At 37.8% G+C, this 16,232-nt stretch overlaps 2 long non-coding RNA genes across 2 annotated transcripts; one reads left to right on the top strand and one right to left on the bottom strand.

Moving 5' to 3' along the window:
* Positions 1-2,431: 2,431 nt before the first annotated feature.
* On the bottom strand, positions 2,432-6,577 carry LOC139145716 (uncharacterized). The gene is made up of 3 exons (XR_011554992.1): positions 6,225-6,577; positions 4,446-5,346; positions 2,432-4,010 (listed from the first exon to the last, which is right to left on the bottom strand). It is a non-coding gene; the product is annotated as an uncharacterized lncRNA (long non-coding RNA).
* A 280-nt stretch (positions 6,578-6,857) lies between these two features.
* Positions 6,858-10,945, top strand: LOC139145715 (uncharacterized). Its single transcript, XR_011554991.1, has 3 exons — positions 6,858-7,237; positions 7,910-7,996; positions 9,232-10,945. It is a non-coding gene; the product is annotated as an uncharacterized lncRNA (long non-coding RNA).
* Positions 10,946-16,232: the final 5,287 nt, after the last annotated feature.

The following is a 16,232-nucleotide window of genomic DNA, read 5'->3' as shown; positions in this document are numbered from 1 at the left end:
TGTGAAGATTGCCGCACGTTGTCTTATCATGCCGAATTTTTCAAAAATAAAGACAGTGTAGCAGAACTTTTTATACCTCTTGCAGAAGTGACAATTGCATTATTTTTGTATTCAGGCGCATGATTGACTCAAAACTTTGCAGTACGTTAGCGACCTCAATAGTCAATTACACCGGATTCTGCCATTTTAACAACAAGGGGGGTTATTTGTACGGATAAGTCATTTTTATTGGGGATATCGAAATAATGCAAACTTGGAACTGGTCTTTATACCAAAATTACATGTGTAAAGAACCAAGAATCGTAGCTCACGTCGTGCTTCTGATTTCAATTGTCAGTTGTAACCGACGGCTCATCAGTTTTGATGGCTTCCTATGAACTCAACGTGATATCGAGTGATAATTGTCGACCACTGCATTGCAGTTGTAGTTTCTCGAGGTGGGTTACTGAGCTGGTCTTGCAAAAACTACTGAATTAATTGTTCTTTACTATCCATGCTGACTATCATAAGATGGTCAACCGCTCTGTGACGTAATTTCGAACGGGAAAGGTCTGAATATTTAGCATAGAGAAAGACGGACACAACGTAGGTTATGTTTGAGTCGTCCTGTTTCATAAGTAAGGTCCAAGACATATGTACCGGCCACAGTGATTGGTCTTTGCGGTCCTATAAGGTCCGCTTACAGCTCACTGATTGGCTGGACCCTTTCTCTTAGGTCTCATTATCATGTAGTGATCACCTAGCAGCACTGTGATTGGTTACCTCGTGTCCTTGTCTTAGCCACGTTTTCTAGTGTTCGCCGTCTCGTAATCTAGTGTCATATGTACTTCCTGAAAACTGTTGTAGCAACTAGTCATTCCTGATGCCAGCACCTGCTGCTTCACCCACGACGTGAAGACAATTGCAAAGACAAAGGCCCAAAATCCACTAAGAAACATGAAGCCATTCAACTTGATGGTTTTATTTTACACTGCACATTTGATATTCAGCGATTCCCGCTTTTAATTTTAATATTTTGATGTGGTCGGTAGCACACATTTGCATTTCCTTGGAAACGTTTGGACCGGAGATGACATCTTGTACAATGTTGAAACAAGTCTGACGCGAACCGATTGCATATTAACAGTAACATAGGCGTAGGAACCGGGGGGCAGGGGGGGGGCGGCCGCCCCCCAATGCCGAAGTTGGGGGGAGGGGCAAAGGTATACTTTTGCCCCCCCCCCCCCAACTTTTACAAATAACACGACGAAAAAACATTTTCAAATTTCCGAAAAGGTTAGATTTCATGATATTTTTACAGAAAAATTATAAAGGGTACTAAATTTCTCTTTAAATTCATAAATTTCTGAGAAATAACAGCATGAGGCATTTGCAAATCACTTCCTTCTATTTGTACCACAAGAAAATGATTTACATCATTTTCTGGTTGCAAAATGTAGTAAATTTGTGCCATGGAAATAATCGAGGTTTTATCTTACTCATTTACACAGCAGTACCTTTCACTTTGAAATTCAGATTATTTTTCTGTCTCTCTAATCCAGGTTATAATTCTAAGGAATATTTCAGAATGCGATAAATGATCAGGAATTACAGCTGAAAAAATTAAACTGCAAAAGTTGCATTGTCAAACCTTCGTTTTTTCAAAATATTTCCCATTTATGTCTTTTTGCCATGTAATGCAGTAATATTAAAATAAATAATTGCATTCAACGAGTTCAATCCAAAGTCTAGAAAAAAATTGACAAATTGCTTTAGAAATTAATAAATTGTTAAACATTTTGGAATTTTGATGAAGTCAGTTGCAGGACATGTCTTGCAACTGAGATGGATGTCAGTTGCAAGACATGTCTTACAACTGAGGTGGGTGTGTCAGTTGCAGGACATGTCTTGCAACTGAGGTGGATGTGTCAGTTGCAGGACATGTCTTGCAACTGAGATGGATGTCAGTTGCAAGACATGTCTTACAACTGAGGTGGGTGTGTCAGTTGCAGGACATGTCTTGCAACTGAGGTGGATGTGTCAGTTGCAGGACATGTCTTGCAACTGAGGTGGGTGTGTCAGTTGCAGGACATGTCTTGCAACTGAGGTGGGTGTGTCAGTTGCAGGACATGTCTTACAACTGAGGTGGGTGTGTCAGTTGCAGGACATGTCTTGCAACTGAGGTGGGTGTGTCAGTTGCAGGACATGTCTTGCAACTGAGGTGGGTGTGTCAGTTGCAGGACATGTCTTGTACCTGAGGTGGGTGTGTCAGTTGCAGGACATGTCTTGCAACTGAGGTGGGTGTGTCAGTTGCAGGACATGTCTTGCAACTGAGGTGCAAGATTTGGTACAGCAAGTGTTGGTTCAAGCGAGGTGAATGAAAACTCAATGATGTTTACCATGGGAAAAATCACATGAATTAGGAACATAAAGTTTTTTCTTTGAAAAAAAGTCATGTTTAATACCTTGTGTTTAATACTTATTATGAAAATACATTATAAATCTTAACTGTATTACAAGTATTGACTGGGCAAGAACATATTGCACTCATGCAACGTGTAAATGAATAACATTTGTACTTTTCAATAAGAAATTTCAAACAAAAAAAGGTTGACAGAGCATTTCCAGAAAACTCCCAGACAGGCTACATTGCAATGGTCATCATGAAAAAAGCTATGTACATACATATATAAACAATATAAAACAATAATGATAGCAAAGAACATTATTGTCAACCTTATCAATAGTCTACATACCAACATCAATATTATCTGTTAATCTATTTCAGGTAGCAAGAAAGGCTATTTTAAATAAAAAACATACATTTTTTAAGCAAGTTACCATAATACAGACTTCAAACTCTCAGTGTAGCTTTGGTACATATTAACTGTCATTAGAAAAATGCATAGGTGTATAATCACTGAAATTTGATACCTTTGAAAAATACTCAGCTTTTTTTTCAAATTTAAATTTTTATCTCAGGTTCTTTCCTTGATTTTAAATTAAAATTACCAAAGTATGAGTATAATCAACACTGTTTATGGCATATTTGTAGTTTGGATGACCCCATTATGCTAATATCCATCTGTAAAATATTGATGTTTGTGTAACACAGTTATCAAAAAGTAACAACTGGTTTACATACCAACCACACTCAACAGGAGAAAAACTGCTGTGCATTTATTAAAATAACCCTTTAAAATGCATTGGAAAAAGATCAGTAGTGTTTGTTGTTTGGTTTGCCAGAAAAGTCAAATCTAAAAAAACTAAAAAAAGGCCAAAATGCTGAAATTTCTGTATTTAGGCTATTTTCAGGCATGTCTCTGGAGGTCATTAAGCTATATTTTCTCAAAAACTCAGCTTTTTTGAACTCTCAGCCACTTTATGGACTGAATAAGATTACATTTACAGCTGTCCTTCATGTTATATGCAAACAATGACTTCCTAAACTTTCACAGATTTGCTTTTTCCTATACAAACATTTTGGCAGGGAGTTGGGGTTATTACAGTCTTTCCCAAGCAACTAAGAACAATTTTGTTGATCTAAATGTTATCACAATACTGCAATTGGTTTGAAAAGTTTATCCTAATTTTACTTCAGCTGGTGTACTGAGTTGTTGATGTTGTGGTAAAATTCAAAGAGGTTGTGTAACAATACTAACAGTGGGTAGTAAACTACTGTCTAACATTAGGTGATCATCTTGCAATGCTTGCTCAAAATAGTCTACATTTTAAAAGCAGGAATATTACTTGATTCACACTCCTATCAAAGCATGGCCAGTCTTCCCTTTTCTCTATCTACAAACTGTTAGCTGAAAATACACCATGATTCACAGAAAAAGAGATATACCTACACCATGTACATGATGTACACCACAAGCTGTACAAGAGAAAATTGTTTAAAGCTAGTCAATACCACAAACACTGTCAAGGTTTGTGTTACATTCAAACATAAAGGTGACTTCATCAGTTGGTTTCTTTGTGTAGTTCCAGAGCTGAATCCCTTATTCACCCATAAACTTGGACACCAACTGGGGAAAAATAAACATTGTCTGTTTTTGTTTTGTCTGCAGCTCAATTAACTTTTGAAACAACTTCCCAAACCAATTATTGTAGTGTAATAACATTTTGATCAACATTATCATTCTTAGTTGCTTGGGAAAGAATGTAAGCTTTATCCATGCATACATCACTGTCATACTAATGTGCCTAAGTGGACCAAAAGAACCTTGCCACTGTTGACAAGCTCCAGCTTGATGAATTTCCAGAGCTTGACGGGCAAAATCCAGTAATTTATGTAAAAAAATTATGAATATTGTAAAAAAAGACTCCCTAGCTTAGCAGTAATTTGCCAATTTTCAGATAATTTCTATAGGCTGCATATCTGGAGTGCCTTGATACCCAATTTTAATTATCTTAGAATATCAATTTCTACCAGGTTTTACATGTTTCAATACTAGTTTTACCTGACGCTCTAGCCTTTCCCACTACCTTCTGAAGATTTCTGCTATCCAAATTAAGGCGATCAAAGTTTTTAAAACATATAAATTACCCAAAACTGAGGTCATTGCAAGCAATTTATGAAAAAAATAATAGAAAGATCAGCACAAAGATGCACAGTAGCACTGCGTATGGTTCAAACAAATTTTTAAAGATTAAAAAAACTCTTACATGTAATTATTTGACCTTTTCTCACACATTTAGCTCAATTATTCAAACTATACCACATAAAATCCCATTACTCAGTACTGTTGTTCATAGTTTCTTCAAAACATTTTCGTTCTTCAAAACATTTTCGAAGACTTGGAATCCAGAGTCAAGAATGTAACTTCACTCAAAAGTTCTGTCTTCACAATTACCTTAAGATATCAAAACTGTTTCTCACACCTTCTATTATTAAATCTATCTTTATCAAACTGATCCGGGTCACCCCTTGGAATTTACATATCAAATTTTACAGCAATTGAACAAGAAGTAGCAGACAAATACATGTATGCTTCTTGCTGAAAATTTTGATGTGATAAGCTTTGTGTTGCTGACAAAGTTGTACACTAACAGGGTGAATCTAGGAACTAAAAACCAAACTTAATCTAGTAACTGACTTATGTAAACTGGAATCTCAGCATTAAATTATTATCATAAGCACTGTAACAGTACATGTACATAGTACAACACACCCAAACATGTCCTGTAATGAAGCTTGTCAAGGATTTCTGTTGAATTACTGTTCATCTGAGTCTGTATCTTCACAAGAGACAGTACCTGATATCACTTCACACCATACTTTGCAAAAGTTCACACATCTCTCCCAATCGTCGATGCCAACAACATTGAGACCGTTTCTCAATCCAAACACCAGGCCACTTCCTGTAAAAGAAAGGAAAGAAATGACAGAAAGTTAGACAAGGGAAAAGTAGAGGTCCTAGGAATTATTTTTTGGGGAAATACTGACTCTTGGAAGTTTAATTTTTCATCATGTATTGCAATGTCAGAAATACCCTACAACTCTTTCAGTAATGGGGAGACTTCCATTGTCCATTTGTGGGTTATACTAGTTGTCAGCATGGTTACTTGTGATACAGGTTTGACTACTGTCTGCATGAGCCCAATTATCAAATAATTTTAAATCTCAGATTACAATGTATAAGGGGTTGAGACATAGTCTTAAATATTTATTTGATATGTAAGGTATGCAATTCATTTGCTCAGAAATATTTGTGATTAAACATACCTGCACCACACCTTCCATCTAACATCCATTGACCTCTATGAGCAAATTTTTTACGATGATAAAACATTTTTGCAGCATTGTTTCTGAGCAATTGGTAATTAAGAAGACAAAAACAAATTTGAGGCAAAGGACTGCACCTGAAATTTCTCCAGCAATGCATTTAGGTACAATGTATGTTGTGTCAAGATGAACTTTACAGCATGATACAATGTACATGTACAGTGTATCTGGATTGGTGACCCTTAATTTCTGACCTTGATTTTGAAAAAAATGGTTGAAAGTTTGCTTTGAAAATGTAAGCATAAGTATTTTGTTTACTACCAGGTGTCAACTACATGTATCTTAACATGTGAGGTATTTAGCATCGACCCCACTTGTAGAAGTGTGAATATTTGCATGCCACCCCTCCTGTAAATAATGATGAGTCCCTTATCGTTGGTGACTGTAATGACAAATCATTTCAATTAAGATGTCCTAACCTCGGATAACACTGAAAATATAGCTTTGTACGTACCATCCAATAAAACGTAATCTCCAAAGCAAAGGGTCCGTTTGGCAGCGCTTTCACCTCTTCATGAATCATGCATGTTCACGCTGCGATCAGAGTTGCCGACATCATTGTCGAGGTCGGGAACAGCATAGCACTGCCATTCCACAAAGGACCGTGGTAAACAGACATCGAATTCATCGGCGATATCCAGTATTACGTTGCATTCCATGTAGTCCTGTCACTAAATCATCAGAGTAATGGGCGTCCTACATTCAGAATCGGTAACCTTTCCCGACGAAGGAATTAGTGCAGTGGATAAAACTCATTCGAACGTCGCGCCGTTTACACACTCGACTTGAAACGATACAGAGTCTCACAACAATGTGACCCGTGACCTTTACTATGTTAATTAGCAAGGACCATATTAGTTGGTGTACGATTCGGTGTCTCGCTTAACGAAAAAAATATCATTGACTAAATCTCCAAATTAATCATGAAGACTGTAATATACTACCACAGTATTTTAAACGGTAGGAAAACTTTACGGCATAATAGAGCAACATGTACCTTACACAATCGCGCGATTCGCACTAGGTGTCCCTGTAGACTAAAATGGAATATGCCATCATGAAACGGTTGTTCGCGAATTCTTTACTATAAGACCAGCGGCGCGTCAGTTACTGGACCACAGCTAATACCTCAACGAGTGAGTATATTGCCATGAATTGTCCAGACTTCTCGTCTAAATCGACTGAAGGTTCAACCACTGCCCAGTTCATCACATTCATGCCAGGGAGAACATGCCTTGTAGATCTCGTCGCGTGATAAATACGGGTTTCGGCGCCGGCCGACCAGTCACACATCGGAGCGATGCGATGGGGACGCCATTAGCCATTACATAATCTGAACCTCGACCGTCATGAATACGCTGTATGTGCAGGAAGTTTGACTAAATCTTTTCAGTGATTCCTCTGTCTGTCAGCTTTACCAAGTAATGCTTGTGAATGCACAAGCTGACGAGCGAAGCGTGAATCAAGGTAAATGTTATATTTGTTTACAAACAATTGTTTACAAATCCAAGCCCCTCTGATTGTGGAAAGAAGGCCACAGTCTGTATACAATTGGGGGGGGGGGGTATGTCAATATATTGACCATTAGCAAACCATTTTTGTGACCAAACAGAACTTTGAAATGTGATCCATACTTTTATTACATTGTTGTAAGATCACTTGATTGCTTTTCTGAGCTGTTATGATGATTTGTAGGTTATTACTTGTGTGACAGGAACAGTAGAGTTTGAGATAGAGAAGTAATCATTACATTATCAACTCTTTATTTACTGTATTTATTTTTGCCATACAAACTGTCAGGTTTAAGCTTAAATGATCCCAGGAGAGACAAACTGCCCAGTTGTTATCATGATTTAGCAAAAACCTTCCCTAGGCAAAATTCACAAAAGAAGCCCATCTTTTCATTCTGGGTGCTGAGTATCACATTCCATAAATATTCCATAAATAATTGCAGAACTTTGTCATTTCTCATACCATACATATACTTGTATACTGTAATTATTAATTTTATAGACAACAATCCAACTCCACTTTCTGTGATGTAATAAGGTGTAAACTATATCATTTGAGTGTTCAGAGAGGGACTGTGATTTAGATCACTCTTCCAATATATGACTCCTGTAAAATTTTCTTTTCCAGGATTTCTACTCAGAGATGATGCATCAGAGACTTATTACCTGTAAGAGAAGGCCACCAGTACACCAGCCCTTCAGTAATCCTTAAAACGTAAGTGTGATCTTTTGACAAAGATAAAATTTGCCCAAAGTCCTCTTTCTTGCCAGTAATATTAATAAGGCTGCATGTATGTTCACAAACACTTCTGAAGGGGATGGGGGGGGGGCAGTGTTCTGCCAAACTTTTGCATCAGTTGGGTCTGAGGGCCAATGGAAGCTCAAAAAGCGGTCACTGTTGAAAAAAGGGGGTCATTCTCAGACAATTATACACTTTATTACGTGCCATACCCGTGTTGTTGTTGTTTGGAAGTTCAAACTCACACTCAAAGTTTCTGCAAGTACTGTGGTTTTATGGTCCTACACAGTCGACATGGCGAGCAAGTGTACTTGTTCCGAAATTCATGTTGGCTCAGGTCATGGTATTCTGTTTATTATTATGCTTCATGCATACTTTGCAAGTCATTGAGTTCTTTTTTACATTGTAGTGGAGCCAGCTGAAATCGTGTAACCATTTTTCATGAAAATGTTGAACATGCCTCAATGAAGGCTGAGTTTCCGATGAAAGCTGCTCAATGTTTTGAGACTGCACTGTTTCTCACTGATATGTTTCCAATGTGGATGGCTGTGATTTGGTAAGCATTTGATATTTGATATTTGACATGGTACAGTGAAAGTGGTGTTGAAATGCGATTTCCAACAAATATTATATATATTCCAAAATGTTTTCAATGTTTAAGAGTACCATGGTTGTAAAAAATTGACACACTTCCTACCATCTGGTCATTGTATATCTCATGCAAAGATGGTCAATACACAGGGGCGGACTATTTTATCACCTGGGAGGGGGTCCTGGCAGATTTTGAAAAAAATTCCAAACAAATGTCAATAAAAACAATCAGCCAGATAATGTTTGACAAAAAGAAAAGGTGGGAGAGTGGGAAAAAATTATGTACAATGGATCGGATAAAAAAGATAATGTACCTCATCAATCTTCCAGACATCCCATCCCCACCCCCATATCAAATGGTCCATCCCTGATGTCTTTTTGCACGCAATTAACCCAGTGTATATCAGTTTTAAGATGTCAAGTTAGCTTTAGAGTGTGCAAAGGCTTAAGTAATATTCATGGCATCAGGTTTCTTCAGCCAAGGCAACAGATTTGTTTTGTGTTATTTTTTATAGCTCTAAATATTTTTACATCATTAAACAAGTGACAATCATCTGAACTTGTGTAAAATAATACCTTGAATTTGGACAGTAACGCAAATCCTCATATTAACTTGACAGGAACTGGAATTTTAGCAGCAGTAAATGTTGGAAGACACTGTATCTACATGAACAGGAATCTTGAGAGGCTACACATTGTCTGCGACATTTTAGGTGCAGTGATGGACATTGAATCTGATGAATGAAATCATCTTGTTAACCTGTTATTTGAGGTGTATAGCGAAGGGTGATTTTACTGATTAGATGAATTCTGCTGTCCATAATTTTACTGTTCATTCATCTGTCCACTGAATTTGGTATAACAGTGTTTAAGCTGTTTTGAATAATTTTCTTGTTTCTTTCTGTATGTCAGTGTTAAATGTGGAAATGAGCTTTATACTGTAGATCAAACAGTTTCAAGGTCACATTAGGATAGTCCTTGAGAGATTTAGGGTCACATCTTGATGGTTCCTGAAAGTTTCAAGGACTCATCTGGGTGTTCCATCTCAGTATTTGGTGTACAGGTAGATGCAGGGGTTGAGATGTGAATTTGTTCAAATGAACACATCAGTGTCAAAAATGTGCAAATGAGGTAAGAAAAGTGAAATCCTGCAAATGTGCAGGAGTGATGGCATGCCAGTAAGAAAAAGGCCAACTCCACTGATCTTGAGTCATTGCCTGTCATTGTTTTTGAACTTTTATATATTAACAGACCTGCTGAAACCATAGACAGTAGAGGGGGGGGGGGGAGACCGTCTATACTCAAACTAAGAGGGGCTTGTTTCTGCTATGCATGTTGCTAAAGTTGACCTCCAGTACCTAAAGTTTCAGACCTTAATTACTTTTGTCATTCTTGTTTTTCTGGTTTAAATATTTCTTGTTGTTTTTCTGGTTGTACTGTGCAGAAATCATTGTCATAACATCAACGTAGAATTTTCCTCCACTGAACAGATAGAAACAACATTTATTGTTGATCATTGGTAACCCATACTGGTATATACCAATTCTGATCAAATTTGAGCGACACCGTATAATTGCGGTATTTTTCTTTAATTGTTAAGGAGAAAATATGTCTTTAATCAGTGATTGAACTGTTAAAGCTGTTCAATTATTAATCTTGAGTGAAATTTTAATTTAGGTTATTTTCAACTATGTTGATGGATATACATGTAGCTTCTTATCTCACATGGCTTTATTAGGAGCAGTTTAAAATCACATTTTGATTTCTTCACTATCAAATTTCAGAGTTAGATTCAAGCTTCTTTGTGAAGGCTTAAGAAGCCTAAATGTAGGCATGAATGCATATGTGTCAGTATGTGTCTAATGGCAAGGACACATGAGTTTAGGTTTATTCTAGACTGATGATTTCATTGCAGTGGACATGCAGAGGAATGTAAATACTTGTCATAAACAGCATTAACAAAAGGTTATGAGTTGAAGTATTGATGATGTTGTTATATTGTAATGAAATGTGACTCAGTATTTGTGAAATATGTTTTTACAGTCGTTTACGTCAAAACTTGATCTTTTTACACAGTTTAAGAGTGCCATATGAAATATAATGGAACTCAGTTTGGTACCCTTATGTGATGTAATTTTTCAGATGACATTATAATTTATGGAAACTTTATTATTTCCTTATATTTTTTCAAGGTGATTTCCTTGAAAGGCCCTAAGCAGGTGTTCTTTTTATGTTTCAAGATGTAATTTGAAATGACAAAGTTTGGTTGTAATTAGTTATCTTGTTAACAATACAATCATTTCAACAGTGAATAAAAGTCCTGTTTAAACTTATATATCTTCAGCTGGTTTTGTGATTAACACCTCAGTTACAAGACATGGCCTGCAACTGACACACCCACCTCAGTTACAAGACATGGATTGCAACTGACACACCCACCTCAGGTACAAGACATGGCCTGCAACTGACACACTCACCTCAGTTGCAAGACATGTCCTGCAACTGACACACCCACCTCAGTTGCAAGACATGTCCTGCAACTGACACACCCACCTCAGTTGCAAGACATGTCCTGCAACTGACACACCCACCTCAGTTGCAAGACATGTCCTGCAACTGACACACCCACCTCAGTTGCAAGACATGTCCTGCAACTGACACACCCACCTCAGTTGCAAGACATGTCCTGCAACTGACACACCCACCTCAGTTGCAAGACATGTCCTGCAACTGACACACCCACCTCAGTTGCAAGACATGTCCTGCAACTGACACACCCACCTCAGTTGCAAGACATGTCCTGCAACTGACTCACCCACCTCAGTTGCAAGACATGTCCTGCAACTGACACACCACCTCAGTTGCAAGACATGTCCTGCAACTGACACACCCACCTCAGTTGCAAGACATGTCCTGCAACTGACACACCCATCTCAGTTGCAAGACATGTCTTGCAACTGACACACCCATCTCAGTTGCAAGACATGTCCTGCAACTGACTCACCCACCTCAGTTGCAAGACATGTCCTACAACTAACACCTCACACCCCCCTTCATCAGTACAGTTGCAGTTATTTTAGTTCCAGTTACAATGTTGGTGTTTTATCAAATTTTCTAAGCACAAGCCGAATTTTTATATATATATATTTTTTAATTTGCTTCATTTTTTGGAAATATATGAAATTAACAGTTCTGAACTTATACCCCAATTTTTTCCCCAAAAATTGTGAATTCTGGCGGAAGCTTATAGAAATGGTGCACGAATCTAAGGAATTAACTATAAAAAAATTAAAAAGAATACTGTTGTGAAAAATATAAATATTTATCAAGGAAAAAAGGAGAAAAGCCACTTTTTGGAAATTGGAAAATACTTTTCGGGCTGTTAAATACACATTGACTAGGCGCGGTAAAATAAATTCTTTGTTTGCCGTCCGCGTGCGGGTAGTTTTTGGACGAAATCTGAAAAACAAACACAGATCGTATGATCGAAAATACGGCGGGATGTGCTCTTCCTTTGTTCGCAATGTCGCAGTAATTTACTTTAATGTCGCAAAAACGCAAATGTCGTACGATCGTTCCAATACAAATCAGATTACCTATCGTAAAGGGGTAGGCCTACATCAACCGCTGTACGTAAAGTGTACATGTGCACCTCCTGTTGTAACGGCCTGCAGTGTACCGTAAGTGAAGATCAATCGACCGTTTCACAAGTTGATTTCTCCCTCAAAGTTTTCAAATCGGCGGAAGTGCGTGAAATCTCTTTGGTCTCCATACAAGACGGATCGAAAACAATTCTTGACTGGTTTAGCTTCGAATAAGGAACGGAACTGAATTTCCATCAGCTTTTCCACGATCCGCGATTGATCATGATGTTGGATCTGCACCGTGGCAAGCAGGTACCGCCGGTGAAATGTTCGTTGTTGAATGCTCCAAATAGTTCGTACGCAGTGGAAGTTGCCCTTACTTTGAACATTTTTTTCTGCTAAAAAATGATTTGGACATTTTATAAGTCCGGATTAGAATTCAGTTTTCAAAAATAGCAATGGCCATTCGGCATTGCGGTCTTGACAAGCAGAATATTGAGCATTTTAGTACGCAATAGCGTCAGTTTTCTGTCATTAATATGCAAAACTAACTATTTGTCCGCATTTTCGGCAAGAGCGATGATATCAAAACTTGCTAGTGTTATAATGAATACAAAAACTCACACTAATTCCTATTAATTTATGGCTCCGACTACAACTGAGCTGCAACAACGACCGCGCATACAAAAATTTGTCCGAATTTCAGGCAGCGGTGTCTGAAGTCGCGCGTGCAGCTATATTTAGTAACAAACCTGACATCGCGATCAGCGCTATTGAATTCGGCTAAAAAAATAGTTGATACACAAAATTCAGAATAAATAGCAAAACAGTGATCAGGACTAGTATTTATTTGACACTTAAAAAGGAGGATTTGTACTCGAGGCTGTTATGATTTGTTCAGCTACCGACTCTTCTTACTGTAAAAATTGTAATTTTATGGAAGGGATAGTAGTTTCACCTTTTACCAAGATGTTTTGCTGCGAATCCGTAGCCTTTGCCACTCGGGTAGCTTGGTCATTGGAGTGGTAGGCCCAGCAGAACACGTCAAGGAGTGGCAGGGCTCGTTTTCGCAGCAACAAGATGTTTAGCATTTGTTTTCTGAGTGACAACTAGGCTACTTTGTTATACTCAGTAACTTTTGCAGTTTTTACATTTGGAATTTTCAGGTTTTGCAAGAACACCTTTTGGTTCCAAGCTTACCCCAACATGTTGAAATACATGATAGTGTACAGTTGTCAAAACAACTGTTACTACTCGTTTTTCTCCTATTATCTCATTACCTCATCTTGGCCTGCTTTTACTCATGGACTCGTCTTAGCTTGCTGAGAGGTGCGCTGGTAGTCTTCGATTGACTACACGAGATGTTCAGAGTTCGTTGGTACTACATAGACTTTATTTCTCGGTAGACAAGCTTGACAGCTGCCATCGCCCAAGATACGCTTCTCCAATTGTCTGTCCTCCTGCCCTGTCTGTTGTATTTTTGTCTCTTGTCCTTTGTATTCCCTTTCCCGTATTATTTTAGAATGGGATTTTAAACGTTATGTTTAAGGCTTGGTTTGAATCATGTGATAGATATGAATTAAAGATGGAAATATACGTCCAATCGTAAACATCAAGACAGATCTCGATCTTAAATGAACATGTCATAATTAATAGTCGCGCCAGCGGCTTACTGACTACGCATGCGCTTATTCATAATATACTATGCGAGTAACCGGAAGTGTACCCTTCTTTCTCATGATGGGCGCCGCCATGTTTTTTTTTTTGAGTACTCGTAAATAAACAAATACGAAACAAATTACTATGATATAACATGCCTTTTATAAAATATACCTCTTTTATTAGCCAGTAAATGTTATTATACACCTTGTCGCTGATACAAAGTATCGTTGATATAGATAAACGGAGAAAACTGTCGTGCATATGAACGGGGGCATACGCAAAGAATGCTGGGATTGAATTATAGAAGAGCGCCCCCTGTGTCAATAATTAGATTCAAAAATTGCAAGTTTTTAGACGGAACGCTATAGTTTTCAGCTTGCAAGTGGAAGGTGGGCAGTGCGGTTACCATTGCAATGATAATTATTGCATAATACGTCCCTTGTTTAACGCCATAGGCTGTTATCATTGTAAAAATTGCAAATTTTTGTCCAAAATTTTTACATGCTACAGAAAATCTATACCTGCCCTGCTGCAGGGTTTGACGTCGTGTAAGTACGTGAACTGCTTTCATCAGAGGGAAACTGGGCATAGTTGTCATATAAACGTTTATGAAGTAACAATTACAGTTTATCATGAATCAATACAAATAACTTTGCCAATCTTAACCCCTGGCGCGACACCAAGGGCTGAGCCCTATATAATATTATACAAATGTCACTTAGACACGTTGAAAAATTGAAGCCATTGCGTAAACGGTGAAGTTCTTATGTTCCTTCATTAGGTGTTGATTAAAATATATTTTGTTTTCTTCAAAACTTCGTAAACATCGTCGTAATACGTAATTTGCATCTTTTACATTTGTCGCAAATATGCTTTGTATTCATAATTGAGATCTTATTTTAATTAATAGTTTTACTCTTGCCTATGACTACCTAGTGCATAAACCTCCGTCGGAGACAAACTATAGATCTACGCAACACAACCAGTTGATTACTATCACACTGTACATGTGGTAAATTAGGGTCTATGTACTGGTATAGTGTTTATTGCCATTGTTTATTATGGAATTTTTGTTCAGACTCACAGTAACCCAACTCTAAGTATGCTTGTTGTACTTATACAAATATAACCTTTGTTTCCAAGCATTGCTTTCAACGTGCTTAATGAAGAGCATAAGAAACACTGCATTGTAAATGTAACATGATTTTTCATCCCTGTGACCCATAAACCGATGGGAAAGTTAAAGTTTATGCGATTGATCTATGTTGGTTTTTTTTTGTGTGTTTGTTTTTTTTGCTGGCTGGCTTGTAGGTTTTTCAAAAATCCAAGGACGGCAAACAAAGAATTTTCTTTACACGGCCTAATACATAAAAACACAAATATTGAGACATTGCCGTATGTGAAAGTAGTGGTGCTTTCATTACATTTTTTACTGTTTAGATTGATTTTGGCCTGTTTTAATTATTTAAATCTATTCATGCATGATTTAATATTTTAATTTATTCATATATGCAAATTTTAGATCGTAATTCATTCATCACCAGAATATAGGTTATCTTTGCCCCCCCCCCCCCCCAACCGTGAAGTGCTTCCTACGCCCCTGAGTAATAAGGCTTACGGTGTACAGGCACATAAAGCTCATGACTCTAAGGATCGTCACTGCCCGTACAATAAAGACACTGGCGAAATTTTAAATGTCGCCGTTCAACCATCAAGAAAATTGGGGACGTTCAAGAATGATGTTGTAAATATCAATATTTTAGAGGAGAAATGTTGATGTGGTTGATTTACTGATATTTCGATTTAATTTTGAGAAGCATCAATAGCATTTAAAACAAGGGTCAGGGGTGAATAGAACAGGCATGCTGTTTTGAGTCAGTTGGCGATGATGACATACAAATAGTTATACGTACACAACGGTTTCACAGAAATGGATTGAAATATTGCAATGAGAATATGAATTATTACATCTTGTGTACTCTCTGCTAATAATTGACATAAACTGTTGCTCTCCCAACCAAAAGCGAACGAATGTTAAAAGGTGTCGTCCGGCCGTCCGACTGTTCAGCAATGGCACAGAGGAACATAGACAGAGTGGCAACGGGTATTGTTTAAGGCGTGAAGCGGTTACGTAACCCATCCATGTTCGCCTCGCCTCAGGCTGCTCTCGCCTCTCTTTTCCGAAGAGTGCCGACCATGCATCCTTCGGTAATTTTCGGATTTTCGCCAATTGTTAAGCGACAGTATGTTCGGCAAAGTTTGTGTTGTTGTTGTCGTGTGGTGCTGAGCGGAATTGACGTGCTGGCGAAAACGGGAGTGATTTGAGCTTCAGGAAAGTGAGTTTTACCGTTTTAAAAATTCCTCTCATATTTTTA

The sequence above is a fragment of the Ptychodera flava genome, chromosome 12 (assembly GCF_041260155.1).
Source record: "Ptychodera flava strain L36383 chromosome 12, AS_Pfla_20210202, whole genome shotgun sequence".
Taxonomy (NCBI): Eukaryota; Metazoa; Hemichordata; class Enteropneusta; family Ptychoderidae; genus Ptychodera; species Ptychodera flava.
This window is presented reverse-complemented; position numbering and strand designations above follow the sequence as displayed.